The following is a 6,424-nucleotide window of genomic DNA, read 5'->3' on the forward strand; positions in this document are numbered from 1 at the left end:
CCGCTACCCCGCGATCGTTGGGCGTGTCCACAGGGTTCCGGACCTGGCAACGCGTACGCTGAGCTCCCTGACACTTGGAGAGCTCACCTGGGTGGTGTCAGGTTCCCGCTGCAACTCTGCAGCAGGCTGTGCTCCAACAGGGATCACCAGCAGCTGAAAAGACATCTGGACATCTACATTTTCCGCTGCCAGGAAGAAGCAATGAAGCAAGTCGAGCAGTTGTGGTTTTTCTGTCTCCTGCTGGATTTTTTAATTTTATTTAACACTGCAGAGGCAATGTCTGCGATGGCCTCTGTAAGTTTGTTCTATTTCGACAGCACCACCAACATAACCGTGTTTGAGCGCTGTGAATGTGGCCTGTATGGCTTCAATTCTCCTCGACTCAGTGCCCAGGGGCTTGTGGGCATTCCAACATCTGAGAATCATCAAGCCTGTGACAAAAATACTGAGTTCACCGTTACGAGCGAGCCATGGATAGCACTGATCGAAAGAGGCAATTGCAATTTTACTGAAAAAATTCAGGTGGCAACCAGAAAGGGTGCAACAGCAGCAGTGATCTACAATTCACAGGGCAAAGGCAACCACCCCCTCGTGATGTTGCATCCTGGTGAGTAAAAGGATGTGAAGAGCTAAAATGCAGCCATTTCTTTCTCTGCAGTTGGGTTCAGGACAGCACAGCTGGGCTGTGAGGAAACAGGGGTGTTTGTGGGTGATGGTTGCTCTCATCCAGAAATCCAATGGGGAAAACAATGTATTATGCAATTTGAGCCTTGAGTGCTTAGTAAGAAAGACCCTGCTGTTAAGTTCTGAGCTTGGTGCAGGGTAGCCAACGGGTTGAGTCTCTGAAGTTAGTACTGCTTTTCACTTGTCCAGCTTGGAAATTATTTTAGAGAGTGATGTAGAGAAAGCCTTGGTGTCTGCTTTGAAGACACCAGTTTATTTTTTGAGGTTAGTGGACACAAATGAACCTACAAGTGTCTGCAGCATAGGTATGTGCTTTGCAGTGTGCAAGCTAGATATTGCTTTTCTTTTTCCTTTCCTAAATTGTTCTTATTCTTTCCGAATAGTGCCTAAGTTCAGCCTGTCCTGTGATTCCCCAATTCCCTGATAAAAGTTTAGACAAAATTATTATTATCCCCTATTCCGGCCCTAATAGCTATGGTTCTGTCACGAGGGGAGTCTGAGAATGTCACTGTGATACTGTATTGCTTGGCTTTTATTTCTGTGTGTACCTCCAGGTCAACCTGTCTATTAAGCATTTTAGTACAAAGTACACATATACATAGCCAATTCCTTGAACTATACTTTGGTGGGGCTGCTCCAGGAATGCTTTGATTTGAGGCTTGTTTGCTGATAGGAATTGCCCAACACAATAAAAAATGAGCTGTACTGCACTCAGAGTGCAATGGCTTGTTTTACTGCCATAACTCTGGCTCTCCTGACGCCATGAAAGAGGCAGCGCTTGTAAATGGTGCTTAATTGTTTTATTGGAACTGTGTGGCAATGAAACCAATGCTTTTGTTCTGCCTCTGGAGAAGGGGATTTTTGACTCCAGTGGCTGGCATGTCAAGATTCGGATTAACTTGCTTTTTTCTGTTTGGTTTTGGAGTGTGCTAGCTCGTACTAACACTGGATGAATAAAGAAGGAATTGTACTGGGTTTATGTAGCTGCAAAACTGGTGCCAGCTGTGTTTCTTGAAAGCAGTGGTGGCCCCAGCTGGCCCAAGGCGATCGGGGCAGGGCAGCCCGTTCTGCTGGAGGTCAGCTGGGGAGAAGGGAATTGGGACCTGGCAATGGAACACTGCGTGACTGTGATGCCACCAACTCGACTGTTAGACTAGACTCCAGAGAGAAGATAAAAGCTCTGAAAGCAGATACTAATTTTTAAAGTTGTTGGGTTTTTTTCTAGCACTAAAAAAGTTATTGTAAATCTTGAAAGCAACAGATATATCACCTGAGAGTGTACTTCATGAGACGTGAAGTCCCATCTTTCTTAATTCATTTAGTTTTCTCAAAGACAAATTGTGATTTTTATAGGACTATTTCCCATAGTCGTGCTGCAGGGCTAAAGTAGATAGTATGATTTATTTGGTGGCAAAGTGGGTTTATAAATCAGGGGAGTAGTCACCTTTGTTACACACAGTGGGGACAAAATACTTCAGTGATATGAGTTCTTTAACTAATCAGTATAGGAGAAGCATCTTGTCTCTATTTGTTTCTCAGTGCAAAGTCTGGAGCCATATGTCCTTTAGGTAAAACAGGGAAAGCCTGGGACAGAGGGGTCATTGCAGCACAGCACTAAGGGCCAGAGTGCTTGGAGAATTTTTTTTTTTTTTTCCAGCAGAGTTGTTCACAGGGGTGGGGAAGGAAATCTCCTGTTTGGCTGGAATCTGCTATGCTGGCATCTCCCAGAGAGGTCTGAGGAGATTTGGTGGTTAATCCTCTCTTCCATTTGGGTAGGGGACCTTTGCAGATGAGATGCCCTGTTGGCAGAGTAGTGAAAGAAAAATCTGCCCTGCTGCTGACAGTGATCTGAGGGCTCCTGAAAAAAGCAGGAGCAGCAGCCTCTGGGGTTAAAAGATGCTTCTTGCTTGGGGCCAGCTCTGATGTCTTCAGCCATCATCTGTATTCTCAGCTACTGTGCAGGCTACAGGGATCCCAGCACCTTGCCTGTGTGTTAGACCTTGGTGGGAATTTTCTCACCATCCTTGTCCCTTCTTATTGATTTTACCATAAAATCAACAGAGCTTTCCAGCCAACCTTATTTTCTGTTACAACAGTACAATGTTATATGTGTTTCACATCATAACACACCCACTTAGTCTTACAGGAATGAAATAGTTTGTTCTGGGCAAAGTCCAGCTGTGCAGGAAACAAGATAATTTAAGGTTATGGAGTAGGAACAAGGAGAAAAAAATTCCCATCATGTTGACTCCTTCCTCATCCTCTACTGCGAGTCCTTTTACCTGTTTATCAGTTTTCCTTGATACTGGGTATTAGTTTGTTGTTTTACACAAACACACCCCTGAGATAAAACTGATTTATTAGGAGCTTTTACTGTGGAAAATTCTAGAGGTCAAACTATTAGTAACTACTTTCCCATTCCTCTCTGATTACACAAATCACTGGCGGGAAAATGATCATCATCGTCATTGAATCATCATAAAATGGTTTGAATTGGAGGGGATCTTAAAGATTATCTAGTTCCAACCCTCCTGCCATGGGCAGGGACACCTTTCACTAGACCAAGTTACTCAAAGCCCCGTCCAACCTCGCCTTGAACAGTACCAGGAACGGGGCAGCTGCTTCTGGGCAACCTGTGCCAGGGCCTCCCCACCATCGCAGGGGAGAATTTTTCCCCAGTATCTTATCTAACCCTGCCCTCTGTCGGTGTGAAGCAATTCCACCTTGTCCTATCACCGCTCTAATCGGGAAGGTTTTCTGCAGGCGTTTGTCTTTGCATGACATTAGGCTGATCCAACGGTGCAGAGACTCCGCTTGTGCTGGGAGAAAAACGCCTCTTTGGAGCAGCTCCAGCCCTTGATTCCAAAGGAAATGGAATATGCGTCTGTACTAACAGTTTTCCAGCACCGCTCCGTAAAAAGTAAACGGGAGCCCCAGGAGTGATGCAGTTTTTGGCACAGAGCCGAGTCTAAACGCGGTGGTTTTGGGGTGTTTTTGGGCTCCGTTCTGCGCGCCGGGCGCGGCCGGCAGGGGGCGCTGTGCCCCCGGCGCCGTTCCCGTTCTCCCGCCGGGCCCCGGGAAACCGGGAGAGTTGCGGAGGGGTTGGAATAATGGCATCGAAACGCTGTCCCTGCTGCCGTTTGGATGGCAGCCCAATAGAGAGCCGCTCTGCTAAATTTTCAGGTGTTTTCTGAAGGGTTTTCTCCGAGGCGTTTACTCAGAGCCAGTGAAAACCAACTCTCTCCTGGTTACAGCCGCCGTGACTCGGGAAAAGCAGGACCCTGGCAGAACTCCTGTACAGCAGGGACAAACTGATACCTCAGCCCGGCTGTCATACAGAAATTATTAGCAAACTTGACAATAACTGAAAGAAATGGCTGTGGATCTGCATTTCCTTCCAACTTGTTTCCAGGATATTCTGTAGCCTCCAAGTCTAACTTTTGTTCTCTCAAAAGAGTTTTGAGATAGGAACTTACTAGCTGTCGGTGCAATACTTGTGGCCTAAATGCCTGACAAAGGCGTTTGGGTTTACCTTTTGTTTTGAAAGCTGATATAAAATCTTGGTCAGGCTCCCCATCTTACCTCTCCAAAATATTGTTTATGTGATATTCAACGTAATTTATGGTTTACAGCACATTTTGCACCAACTCTTCTATTTCTCACAGAAAGAGTCAGGCTCTTTGTCCGACCTCTGGAAAGTTTGTGGGACTTGAATGTGAAAACAAATGAACTTCCAAGAACATCCGTATAAAAGCAGATGCCATGAACTTCCCTTTTTGTTTATGCCTTGTGAAGTCAGTGGCCCTGCTAACAGTCATCCAGATGCCTCCACAAAGTCAATGTTCTCACAGTGTAAACTAAATTCTTCCACTTATTGCCCAAGAAAATCATCCACTTGCTTTGTGTCTCTGATGCAGAGGGAGCCACTGCGAGGAGAGGCTGTGAGAGCTGGGGTGGAGAAGGCTTGAGGAATTCTCATCCATGTGTACAAACTCCTGATGAGGCCAGGGAGGGTAAATATGATGGAGCCAGGCTCCTCTCAGTGGTGCCCAGTCAAAGCAACAGAGGACACAAACAAGAAATTACATAAGAAACAACTTTTTTCGCTTCTTAGAAGATTCCCTGAGTTTCAGGCTGTGCTGGTGTGAAACACACCTTCTGTGCTTGTGGCATGGCAGGAAAGCAGAGCCAGTTGCTGGCCCTTCCCAGACTGGTGCACAGCAGGTCCTTGAAGAACAGAAGTGGTTTTGTAAGTGGGCCTCTCCCTGGGTAGATGCCATAAAAATGCAGCAAAGGCTGTTGCTGTGTTGCACTGCTTAGTTTTAAACATTTTAAACACGTAGCATTAATCACTTCATCCTCCATGTTAGGACTTATAACTCTAAAAGAAATATCGGAATGGTGTGGAATATAGTTCATCCACTTAAGATGTTAAAGGATATAATTTTATTTTACGTGAGTATTGTTTGAAATTTTTCATGGCAAAAGCTGGAAACGAGAGATATTTACTCTTGCAGTGTGTAGCTGGAGAATATTCAATGCTTGTAGTAGACTTGGAATTTTATTACTCTAGATCAGTCCATAGAGGCAGCACCTCCCTAAGTTAAACTGGACTTAATATGGTGACTTCAGTTGCTGAAGTGCTGCAGTGTTAGTATGTGGTTCCACCACTCTGCCCGTCTCCCTCCTGCCTGCCAAACCAGCACTGTCACACTGGAGCAAAGGTCCCCTCTGCAAAGAAACCTGCTGGCTGGTTCATTTCACTTGGTGTTTATTGACACAAGTATAAAACCAAAATATTTTTGATCCTGAGTCTGTCAAAGCATGTTAAATTTGCCATGTTAGGCCAAGATACTGAGTCTTGACTCCTGCACAACGTCACAGGAATCACCTTTCTTGCTGCTGTGTATTGCCACAGCTGAGGGTAAAATGCCATTGGAGCACATTCCCTACCTGTAGGATTCATACCCAACCAAAGCACTGTACTCTAAAATCTTACATTTGCATTATATTTCCATTCTTGGGGATGGTTCTTATGCTTCCAGCATTAATTTAAAAAAAAAAAACAACAGGGGAAGGCAAACTGTATGTAGCTAATGGTACTTCTGAGTGTACACAACTTGCTAAGTCAATTTGGAAGTAAGATGAATTTGGAATTAATAGGATGTAGAACTAATGCAACACGGAAAGGAATATAAATAAATGAATTAATATATGTAAACACTTTGGACTGTTTCTTTGCATTTTTTGTTTCACTTCTTGAAAGCTGTTTCAGTTTTCCAGGAATCTTCTCCACAGTCATGTTTCCTCTTTTCAAGGACCTATCTTGGAGAACTAGGTTGAGCTCCTGTCACAATGTGTGCCACCAATTGCAGCTTCTCTTGGCTTTCACCACTGTGTTTGCGGCATAACATTTACAGAAAACCAGGAAAAAGGTCTTGATAATTACAACTTGTCCTTTATTTCCATTGTGGACTGGAGAGTCCACATTGGTAAGGTTTTCATTTTTTCTGTTCTAATCTAAGAAAACAAGAGGTGATACCACTAATTGTTGGGGAATATGACCCTGACTAAATTCAGAAAATGAGTCTCTAGAGCCTGCAGCCAGAAATGGAGAATTGTGTGATAATCATTCGAACAACTCAATGTGTGTCTTGAAAGTAAGCTAGAATGTTAAAATGGGCTGACAGAGGTAGTTTGCTTCTGTGTTCAGTTCAGATGATTCTACATCTTTTGCATT

Source organism: Chiroxiphia lanceolata, chromosome 14 (assembly GCF_009829145.1).
Source record: "Chiroxiphia lanceolata isolate bChiLan1 chromosome 14, bChiLan1.pri, whole genome shotgun sequence".
NCBI lineage: Eukaryota > Metazoa > Chordata > Aves > Passeriformes > Pipridae > Chiroxiphia > Chiroxiphia lanceolata.